Source organism: Capsicum annuum, chromosome 10 (assembly GCF_002878395.1).
Source record: "Capsicum annuum cultivar UCD-10X-F1 chromosome 10, UCD10Xv1.1, whole genome shotgun sequence".
Taxonomy (NCBI): Eukaryota; Viridiplantae; Streptophyta; class Magnoliopsida; order Solanales; family Solanaceae; genus Capsicum; species Capsicum annuum.
Genome location: NC_061120.1, coordinates 179,246,884 through 179,260,010, shown reverse-complemented (window position 1 = coordinate 179,260,010; position 13,127 = coordinate 179,246,884).

The following is a 13,127-nucleotide window of genomic DNA, read 5'->3' as shown; positions in this document are numbered from 1 at the left end:
TAAAAGGATAAAAGGATTGACATCGGAATTGTAAGGATAGTGCTAAATGGCCACAAAAATTTGGTCCAAATTTGGCCACAAAAATAAAAAGACTATATTACCCTTTTCTTTCAAATAGATAAAGTTTTTTTTTTTAAAGTCGAGGTAATTAAAGCACTTTTATTCCCTATATTGCAATTTAATTTCAACACAAATTCTTAGGCTTAGAATATGAATAGTTTAATTATACAGAGATTGAAAAATAAGCTTCTTGGAATTCTTTACTGTCAATACAATTACAGATCATTAAAGTCTCATACAAGACATTTTTCACTTAGATTTTTTCTTAGATTTTGTTGTTGAACTCCTAACGAGGAAGGCTCTCACACGATAACAAATAATCCAATTAATTAGTTTTTAATTACTATATTTAAAATAAAATAAAATTTTATTTTGAATATTTTTTAAACATAATTTGTGAAATATTTCAATAACGACAACTCAACACACTTTAGAACTGGTAAATATCGATAAATTATAAAAAATCATGCATATAATTCATATATGTTGAACCAAAAAGAGTGATACATAACTGTTGATCGTACAAGTATTTCGCTTCTATGTTATGCGAATTTGATAAATTATGAATTGTTACTTATATTTGTTAGTAAGACGGTCTCTCATTAATTATTTTTAAATAGTTATGTTAAATAAAATTAAACTATATATTTGAATAATTTATAAACGTAATTTGTGAAATATTTCAGTAACGACAACTCATGACACTTTAGAACTGGTAAATATCGATACATTATAAAAATCATTCATATAGCTCATATTTGTCAAACAAAAAAGAGCGAAACACAAGTGTTGATCCACAAGTCTTAGCGAGACACAAGTGTTGATCCACAAGTCTTACGCCTCTATGTTACGCCGATTTGATAAATTGTAAATCATTACTTATATTTGTTAGTAAAATGACCTCTAATAATTATTTTTTATGTATTATGTTTAAATGAAATTGAAATATATATTCAAGTAATTCTCAGACATAATTTGTAAGGTATTGCAATAACGACAACTCAACGTACTTTAGACCTGATAAACGCCGTCATATTATAGAAATCAGACACATAGTTCACATCTGTCGAACTAAATAGAGTGAGATATGAGTGTTGATCATACAAGTCTTTCATCTTTATGTACGTCAATTTGATAAATTGCAGGTCTTTACTTATATATATTACTAAATTAACCTCCAATTAAATATTTTTTAATTATTATATTTAAATAAAATTAAAATTTATTTTAAATATTTTTTAAACATAATTTGTGAAATATTTCAACAGCGACAACTCAACACACTTTAGAACTAATAAATATCGACAGATTATAAAAATCATGCATATAGTTCATATGTGTCGAACCAAAAAGAGTGATACTTAAGTGTCGATCGTACAAGTATTTCGCTTTCATGTTACGCAAATTTGATAAATTATGAATTATTACTTATAATTGTTAGTAAGATGACCTCTAATTAATTATCCTTTAATAATTATGTTAAGATAAAATTAAACTATATATTGAATAATTTATAAACGTAATTTGTAAAATATTTCAATAACGACAACCCATGACACTTTAGAACTGGTAAATATCGATACATTATAAAAATATCGATACATTATAAAAATCATTTATGTAGCTCATATTCTTCAAACAAAAAAAAGCGAGACATAAGTGTTGATGGTACAAGTCTTTCGTCCCTATGTTACGCCGGTCTGATAAATTGTGAATCATTACATATATTTGTTACCAAAATAACATCTTTCTTATTTTTTAAGTATTATGTTTAAATAAAACTAAAAAATATATTTAAATAATCTCAGGCATAATTTGTAAGATATTGCAATAATGACAACTCAACATACCTTAAACTTGATAAACGCTGACACTTATAGCTATCATACATAGAGTTCGGATCTGTCGAACAAAAGAGAATGAGATATAAGTGTTAATCATCCAAGTCTTTCGCCCTTATATTACACCAATTTGATAAATTATTACTTATATTTGTTACTAAAATGGCCTCAAATGATTTTTTTTAACTATTACGCTTGAATAAAATCAATATATATATATATATATATATATATATATATATATATATATAGTTATCAAACATAAATTTTAAAATATTGCGATAACAACAATTCAACACAATTTACACGTGGTAATTCGATAAATCGAACCACTAGTCCAGTAACCAAATTATCATTACAGATTATTGATTTCGGTTTGATTTTGAACAGTCATAGCTAGAGTCGAGATATTATGTTCAAACTTAGAAAATCCAAACTAAAATACTGATTGTCTTTCACTTTCACAAATAAAATTTTTAGATCTCTACCTAATGATGTTTTCTTTACTTGAAAAAGTGTAAAATTATACTATCTAGAATTAGGAATTTCTACCTAATATGTTTTTCAAAAATACATATTAAATATGAATAATACTTAAACAAATGTATTTGCCAATGAAAAAAATTATTGAAAACGTATTTGCTAGGAAAAATTGGCTATGAAAACAAAATTATGAAAAAAACATTTTCCCTTGAATATGGGAATTAACTAAGATTAAGGTAATCAATGTATTGGAAATAAGAGAGAATAATATATTTATTTTTTAACGTAAAAGAGTAAAAATGTCCAAAAGTTAACTAGTTCATAATGTGAACATAACTTTTTTCTATTGTGGCAAAAAAATTGTGACCAAAAGGACTTTTCCGAATTGTAAAACTGAAAAAGTCCTCCCTAAATATCCGAATATTTCGGTTTCTTTTTTTTTAAATAAAGTTATTAAAGAAGGATGACAACTTTCACTTGAATTTCGATACACCAAAACAATTGTCTTTTTGGTTTGAAATCTTTGACAGAAAATTTTCAGGACATCATTTTTTCAGTATATCAAACAAACAATAAAATGATTTCTTTTCTTTAAAATGAAAAAATAATTTGGAAGGAATTCTAAATGCTTTATGAAAACATACTCCAAGACAGAAATTCAAAGAGAAATTTTCCATACAAATCAAGGAGTAAAAAATGATTTCTTTTCTTTAAAATGAAAAAATAATTTGGAAGGAATTCTAAATGCTTTATGGAAACATACTCCAAGACAAAAATTCACAGAGAAATTTTTCATACAAATTAAGGAATTTAGATGAGATAAAACAAATTCGATTGAAGCTAGAGCATGACGAATATTGACCCGTTTCACCAGGGTCATAAAAATACTACTGATTTGAATCTGGTATTTAAGGGATTTAGTAATTCCGGTTAATTAGGATCCGAATACAATGAGGAAAAAAGGAATGGAGTTTATGAAATTGGATTAAGGATGTATATGAGGATTATACTTAAATTTTGGTGGATTAAGAGTAAGAAGATTAAGCCTATGATTAAGTGTGATTTTCTTCGGTAATAATAATAGATTAAGTAGGTGAAGAGAAAAGGACTAAGGTGAGGGAGAAAGTGAGGGACAAAAAAAATAATGTCAGTCAACTTTTAGAAGTTTGGGGTACTGGTTTTATTAAAATCGGGTCGTTTTCAATTAGGAGAGGTTATTTTGGGTATGAAAAAATAGTGAAAAGACAATATCACCCTCCTTTGTTATTTTAATTACGAAATTATTGGCCAAAAATTGCAATTCGAGTCATTCGAGACAAAAGTCCTCGAGTCAAATATAATTTCCCTAATATAGACATGTCAATTACTTACTACAAAGTTCGAGATTGAACTCTTTGAAAATAAAAAAACTAGATTGCAACTTGTAACTATTAAAATGTCAAAAAATTAAAATTTGGAAAAATGCTAAAGTGGAAATCAAATCAAGGGGAATCCAAATGTCCGCTTGTGTATGCCAAATAAATCAGTGAAATCACATTAATGTCGTTGCTAAGAGTGTAAATACAAAAATATATACGCTATTACTGTAAGATATACACATATAAATATAAATGGCTATCTTCTTAAGGTAAAATGTCAATCTAGGCAATTGATTTTGAAAGATGTCTTAAGGTAAAATGTCAATCTGGACAATTGATTTTAAAAGATGTCTGATGGGAGGAATCGCTCAAGGTTGAGTGACACACCCTTTTTCTAATTGCTTGTTGCTAAGAATAAGGCGACTTAGGTGTCACTGATTTTTGCAGGAGTTAGAGCTCATTTGGAATTGTTGTTATAAAACTGTTTAGTTGAAAAATACTTTTATAAAATAGTTTTTTAGAAAAAGTGTTTTGAAAAAAAAAAACAATTTATGTTTGGTAAATTCGTTTAAAAAGTGCATTAGAAAAACAAATTGTTTTTAGATAATCATTTTCAAGAAGTATTATTTTTAGACAAATGACCAAAAAGGGCATAAATTAATACACTTTTACTACTAAAATTAATTTATAGAGAAAAAATATTTTAAATATCTATTATGTTATAAATGTATTTACATTATAATGAATGTCTATCAAGATCTGTCAAGATTTACTTGATATCTATCAGGACTTGAAGTATCTGTCTTTTAGTGAGAAACTAGGAGTAAATTTTTTCTATAAATAGAAGAATTTCCTTCATTGTAAATAACACATCAAGATCCCTCAAGAGAAATAAGAATCACTTTCTCTACTCTCTCTACTCTTCTTCTTTATTTTTTATTGTTTCATAACACGTTATCAGTAGAGAGTCTGCCAAACAGATGAGATTATAAATCTAAAGGTAATTTCAAGGTTAGTAATTCCTTATGTTATCTATTTTTTTATACTAATAATATAATTATTGTTAGATTTGAGGAAAAATAATTGGTTTTGAACCATTTATGTTTTAAATTTATTCCTCAAAACAATATTATCAAAAGAGATGATACTATGTTGGGTTTAAGTCCCATCAATTTATGCCTAAGACGTCTTTATATGGGTAAGACGTTAAGTTTGAATCTCAATGTACCATATTGATGATATTATGATGGTTAAGGTAAAATAATATGTTTTTAATGAAAAGTCATGAAATATATCCCATTGAATATGCTTCATTCCATGAAGTGAATATGGTAGCAGTATATGATAAGTTTGAAATATGACAACTTACTTTATTCTTGAAGTGTATATGATAGCAGTGCACAATATGTCTGAAAGAAGACAAATGATTGAATGCACGAATATACGCGTAGAGGGACAATATGATAATGATCAACAAAAGTGATGATATTTTCGCACGCGTATTATGATCATAAGATATGTTAGAGAAAAATTCTCTAGATCATATGTATGTCTCGATTTGCTTCTGAAGTAGCAATATTTTGAAAGAGGTTCTAAGCTATCAAAATTTGATAGACTTAAGGCATGATTATATTTCATTCCTGGGGAATGAGGATTTCGATTGTTTCAATACAAACGTGCACTTGATTGTGATGGCATCACAACTCACCTCCGAAAGAGGCAGAATAATTGAGAAGAATAATTTTGAAATCTACTTCTTAAGTAGTAAATCTGAAATTTATTCATGTAATGGTAAATCTAAAATTTACTAAAGTAAAAAGCACATGTCATGGTAAACTTGGAGTTTACTAGCATAAAAGTTTATAAGTTGACATGAACAGTTGCGACATCTTAAAGATGTGCATATTAAGTATTAAACATATATTGAAGAATTCAAAAATTCTTCATGAACTTTAATGTTATTTGATCTCATGATACGTTGGTTGGACCAACTAATTTTGAGATTAGATCCCTTAAAATCTGAAAAGTATAAAAGGTGAATATGGGCTCGTTCACCTATCATGTGATATGTTGAAATGATGCATCAATAAGATGACCACATATATATTTATTGTCAACCTGTATTTTGACATTCATAAAGTTGTTTGCTTAGTAAAATTGAGTTAAAAACATAATTTTCAGATTGTGAAATCAAGACAATTCAGCTTGATGATGATGGTTTGACATTGAATGCCTTCGATAAATAGCTAAGCCATTGCTAATGAGAACAAAGCTTCATGTGTTGGTAAAAAATATGATATGTTGCATACAATAACACTTGTATGCATTAGACCAATAAATTATGATTATTTCTTTCCTCTCAATTGGTTCAAGGTCAGGAACCACATGTTGTTCATCTAATAATTTTGATGTACGGTATATGATTAATGAATATACCATGATGCACAAAGACAGACTCTTCAAAGAAGATGAGGATGAATATTAGTTTTCCTAACATAAGGAGAAGATTATAAGCAGCTATGAAATATATTAGGAATTATCATAAGATCCTCATCCATAAGATAATTCAAGTCAAATGCCGAAAGCATCTCATATTTAAGCTGCAAGTGATCCTATTTTGAGTCCTTGAAGGACAAAGTATATGTATACATGAAGAATGGTAGACTAATCGGTTCCAAATAAAACAAGGAGCAAATAATCATAATAAGAAGGTAATGTGCTCTTGACGAGCCTACGACATAACACTTCATGAAACCTTATGATAGGTTCAAGTACCTGAAAATAATGAAGTGATGAGATATCAAAATGTTATGTCACATTGCGAACCGATATAAAATGAGAAACTGTCGATGATATCTTTGATATAATATTGACGCAATATTGTGAAAGATTATGATAATCTGAATTCTACGTTAATTTAAGCATGCTGACGTAGAAACATTTATCAAGTGACATGAAAGGATGCATCTTGGTAAGCATAACACTTATTTGATTTGCAGTCCAGACACTTGAAGATGTCACACATATTGATATTGTCACTTGACAAAAATCCATTTGAAAATTCCTAAAGAATTCAAAATGCCCAAAACATATAAAATTTCTGGAAAAACGTGTTTATTATCCTTATAAGGGATATATTAATGGTTTGAATATTGTTGAAACTATTAGAGAGTTTTCAAAAGCTATAGATTATTTGCTGAAATGAGAAATATATCGAATTAGATTGGTTGTGAAGTACCATATCTTAGTGCAATTGATGCACTCACATATCTTGTAAATATTACAATGCCTGATATAGTATTTTCAGTCAATTTATTAGCAAGGTATATTTCTGCTTCTAGTAGGAGACATCAAAATGGAATAAAAGACATGAGCTTATTCTAAAGCTTGAAGTCTCGATTTTGTTGATTTTTCTGATGTTGTGATTTATTAACCCACATAAATCTCGAACCATGCTGAGATAATAGTTATTCATGAAGCTAGCCAAAAATGTGTATGGTTGAGGTCCATGATACATCTCAGTCGAGAAAAATGTGATTTGAAATGTGACAATGTACCCACAATTTTATACAGAGATAATGCAACATGCATAACCACATCTTAATAGAGGATTCATAAAAGGTGATAGAACGAAATACACTTCATCAAAGCTTTTCTACATACATGAGCTACAAAAGAAAGGTGATATTAACGTGCAACAGATTCGTTCAAGTGACAATGTGGCTGATTTATTCACCAAGTCTCCTCTAATTCCAACTTTCAAGAAGATGGTGCACAAGATCGGGATGCAAAGGTTCAAGGATGTCTTATTAGGGGGAGTTAATACGCGTTGTACTCTTTTCCCCTTACGAGGTTTTGTCCCACTCGATTTTTCTTGTAAGGTTTTTAATGAGGCAGCCTATATGTGTATTATTAGAGATGCGTACTCTTTTTCCTTCACTAGATTTTTTTCCACTGAGTTTTTCTAGTAAGGTTTTAACGAGGCACATTATTTATCAAATAGACATTCAAGGGGGAGTGTTACAAATGTATTTACATTAGAGTCAATGTCTATCAAGATCTGTCAAGATCTAGTTGATATCTATCAGAATTTGAAGTATCTGTCTTTTAGTGAGAAACTAGGAGTAAATTTCTCCTATAAATAGAAGGATTTCCTTCATTGTAAATCACACACCAAGATCTCTCAAGAAAAATAAGAATTACTCTCTCTATTCTCTCTACTCTTCTTCTTTATTCTTTATTGTTTCATAACATATTACAATATTTTTAATTAAAATTTTATTTTTATTTAATTAAAAAGTACGTACTCTAAAATATTTAATTAATATTTACATACATAAATACATTAAAAAATATTAAATAATAATATATTACTTAAATAATTTAAATATTATTTTAAAAGATCAAACAAAATGAATATAAAAATTACTCCATAAATTAAATCATTACATATGAAAAAAGTTATTTCATAAAGAATTATGATGTAAATATGAAGTATAAAATTTTAAAACTAAAATTTAATCAAACTTATAAAATATGTTAATTAATTAATAAGGGATATATGTGTGTGTGAGTACGTGTGCGTGTGTGAGTGTCTGCGTGCGCGCGTGTGTGAGAAAGAGTTATAGGGATATTTTTGTCATAAAAAAAATAATTTTCTGTTTCTGCTTTTTTTGAAAAGGAGAATTTTTATGCTTCTTCCCAGAAGCAGAAAAATTGTTTCTACTTCTTTTTAAAAACACTTTTGCAAGTTTATCAAATACCCTTATTTAAAAAAGGTATTTTTTTCTCAAAATAAGTACTTATTTTGGAAAATAAGCAATCACAAACAGACACTTAATTTTGTGTTCTTTTCGAACTTTGAAAATAGTTTGTATTTAGAGAAAAATATAGGACTTTTAGGATTGTTGATTTTCCTGTCAAGTGGCCTTTTAAACTCCGCATTCCATACATACAAGGAGTCTGTAACCCCTTATCCTAAGTGTGGATTTGCCTTCGACTGACAATGAGATTGTTGATATTTGATAATGATCAAAACATAAAGAACTAAAATTGTAAAAAGTATAGGGAAAACGGTCAAATTTATCTCTCTACTTTGAAAAATTGGTGAAGTATATTCTTCGTTATACTTTTGAGTTCAAAGTTATCAATTGCCATAATTTGAGCCTAAATTTATTCCTCTACTTTGAAAAATTGATTAAACTTATACTTCATCATACTTTGATACCAAACTTACCCTTGATGCTATACTTTAGAGTCATATTTAACCTTATTGTTAAGAAAAGTTCTATATGTATCCTTCCTTTAATAGAATAACCCAAATCAACATTAAATTATCATTTTATAAAAATAAATCACACCCTAATCTAATCTGTTCGATCCGACACACAAAAAGTACACAAATAAATATACTACTACCTTAGTTCTGTTGGTTGGATTTTTTCAACGAACAAAAATATTTCTCTTTCAACGTGCAATGTTGGTAGGTTGTTTACAAATGAACAAAAAGTAAAACAAAATGGGATGACGTAAAAGTATGGAACTAGAGAAAATCTCTACTACAAACTTCGCTCCTATTCAATTATGTTCAAATTTTAAATTTGATATGCAATTCTATGTGCATCTAGATTCTAGAATCAGTGTATATGTTTTTTGAGCAAATGACATGATGAAAAATTTGTGTAGATCTAAATTTTATATAAGGACATATGAATGAATAAATGTCATGATTGATACATAGGGATACCTCTTAACTCAACCATCCAGAGAAATATTTAGTGGGCCTAATCTATCGCATTTGATTGTCAAGTGCCATTTTTCATGAGCTCTGGATTGATGCAAATCCATGAATAAAAAGAGTATATTTATTTGTGTTTGCTCTGATGAGATCAATTTTTCATGAGTTATGCACTGACAAATATCCAGTGGCTTAATCTCATTGAAAAAATTTGATCAACAGAACAAAAAAAGGTATATTATTTGTATCTTTTTTTTATGATTCTAGTCGGATCGGACGGATTAGATGAAGATGTGTTTTATTTTTAAAAAATGGGCAATTTAATGTTGATTTGGGCGTTTCTGTTAAGGGAATGGTCCAGGTGAAAAGTTTCTTAATAACGAGGATAAATTTGATCCCGAAGCATGACACTAAGGGTAAATTTGACCTCAAAATATGATGAATGATATATTTAGATAATTTTCTAAAATAGAGGATAAAATTTGACCCAAAGTATGAAAATAAAAATAAATTTGACCTCAAAAAATAAAAAATATATCTTTAACTAATTCTTCAAAATAAAAGATAAATTTGACCGTTTTGCCAAAAGTATAATTAACTGACTACTCTAAACTTACCATAAACATAAATTAGTATCTTGGCAAAAAGAACATAATAAAGGAAGGGCAAAATACGCAGGTATTGTCTGTGACTGCTCAAAAGGATGGTTGACTAATACTTTAAACCTACCCCAAACATAAATCGCTAGTATCTTGGAAAAATCAACAAAAAGAAAAGGTAAAATATGCTAGTACCAAGGGGCCGTTTGACCATGTAAATGTTTTCTTTTTTTGCGAAATTTTTTTTTGGAGTTGAAAATTATGATATTTGGTCATGAAAATTCATAAAATAATTTTAAATTTTTTTTCTGAAAAAGTAAAATAGGTTTTTGGTATTTTCACAATTTTTCAACTCCAATTTCAATTTTTATTATTATTACTACATATAACTCCAATTTTTTAAATTTTTACATAAAACTCTCCTTACAACGTTACTTTTTTAATAGTACGTAATAACATTACTTTTTCAATAGTACGTATATAACAGTTTTAAAGGATAAGATAATTATAATTTCAAACTTAATGCTATCATAATTAATATATATCTTTTTTTCTCTCTCATCATTATTTTTCTCCCTTTCAATTTTCTTCCTTATTTAAGACATTATTTTACTGCTAATAATCCTAATTACTATATAATAATAATGATAATAATTTTTCTATTGTGATACGGACGTTTAAGGAATTAAAGTCGCGTAATTAATAATGGATAATTATTTTCTATATTTATGAAATTAATAAAGTTATAGCAGATTAGTTTACCATTGCCATAAATTATTCTCATTTTTAATTTGATTATATATTTTATATTGAGTACATCTTTATTATACTATTCAAATATAAATAGATTACACCATATATATACTAAAAATATAAATCGGTGATACATATTTTTCATAAAAAATATGTCCAATTTAATAAATTTATACCTTAAACTGCAACTGTTACCTTTATATACCATAATGCTTGGTATCTTTATACACAAAATATTATATTTATAACCATAAATATGTAAATTATTATATTTATAACAGAAATATACAAAGTATGTTATATATAAAGTTTATACCATGTATATACTATATACACATATATATAAATATACAAAGTATTAAGAAATATACTAAGCATATCATGTATATACCATATACACACATATATAAATATACAAAGTATAAAGAAACATACTAATCATATTTATATATTTATGTTATATGATACTCCCTCCGTCCCATTTTACCCGTACCAAATTGGCTAAGTTGATGTTCCATTTTACTTGTCCCATTTTACTTATCAAGATAAGACAAACTTTTCTTTTCATGTTTTACCTTTTGTATTAATTACCTTTTCTTTAAATTAAAATGTAAACATCATTTAATAGGGGTACTTTGGTAAACTAACCATGTTATTTATTATTTTTCTTAATTGTTGTGCCATTCCAATTTGGGACAAGTAAAATGGGACGGAGGGAGTATAATATACCATAAAAATGCAAAGTATGTTTTACATAAAAATAATTTATTCACACACAATAGAATCTTTCATGTTTAAGAAAATTAAAGAAATAAATTAGCGGCACCCTAAAATTTAATAACAACTCATCATTTCCTATTTTCTAGGAATCGAAAATAAAGGACATAAATTAAATAAATTCCTAAAAAAATAAATTTGTTTGAAAGATAATGTTTGTTATCTAAAAAATAGGAAGCAGTGATCTGTTAATATAATATCCATATTTAAAATTTTAAAACATGAGAAAACGACCATTAATGTAAATATTATATATGTCATAATTGAAATTCATTAAATATGAACATGTATATGTAATTATTTTTATAAAAGTGGCTAATTGTGTTCTTTTTCCGTTAGTAGGTAAATTTTAGTTGGGTGATTTTCATAGTTTGTAAAAGTTGGGGCATAAAATCATATTTTAAAATGTTTTTTCAAAAGTAAAAAAAAAAATTAAAAAAAAATATGGCCAAATACAACTTCAACTCCAACTCCGAAATTTTTTTGTTTTCATGGCCAAACGACTACCAAATACTCCTTCCGTCCTATTTCACTTATCCCAAATTAACTTACATATTAATTAAAAATAATAATTAATAACATGACTAATTTATCATAGTATCCTTATTAAATGATGTTTACATTTTAATTTAAAGAAAAAGTAATTAATGCAAAGGGTAAAACATGAAAAAAAATTTGTCTCTTATTGATTTGTAAAGAATGACAAGTAAAATGAAAAATCAAAATAGAAAATTTGAGGCAAATAAAATGGAACGGAGGGAGCATGTTTTAGTGAAATATCATTGTTGACAAAATTCTCCAACAATATTTAGGGATGGTTTGGTGCGCGGTACAAGGTGTAAAATCTCATAGTTAAATTTGATATTAAATTTATATCATGTTTGATTGATAAGATAATCTATCTCGGACTAATTTATATTTATAAATCAAAAATCAAACTTAATCTTGAGATATTTCATTTTATCTAATCCAATATAAAATTATTTTATATAATTTCACATATGATATAAATTAACCCAGTGATTGTAATCTTAGGATTATAATTTCTGGATCATATAATCTGCGTACCATATTGGTACCCATTTTTCCTATACATATATAAATGATTGAGTCACGTATGTAATATATAAATTAGTCCGGGGATTGTGATTGACTCAGCTAGAAGTTACCAAATTTTTCTATGCATATTCTACAAATTTTTATGGCTTTGGCTGTTCTATTAAACTGATTGCAAGAAAGAAAGTCACCGTCTTGAATAACTATTTTCTCTTTCACCTACCCTTCTTATGCACTTGTTTTGTTGATTTTGGCTTTGAATTCTTGATTCATTTCAAATTTCTACATTTTGATTTCGGTTTTATTGAAATATTTGAATTTTTTAAATTTAGTTTTGGACCTCATTTAGTGTAATTATTACGAAACTGATCGTATATCAAACATCTTTTAATATATATATATATATATATATATATATATATTGGAATGATATTAAAATATTATTCAAAATTATTCATAACAC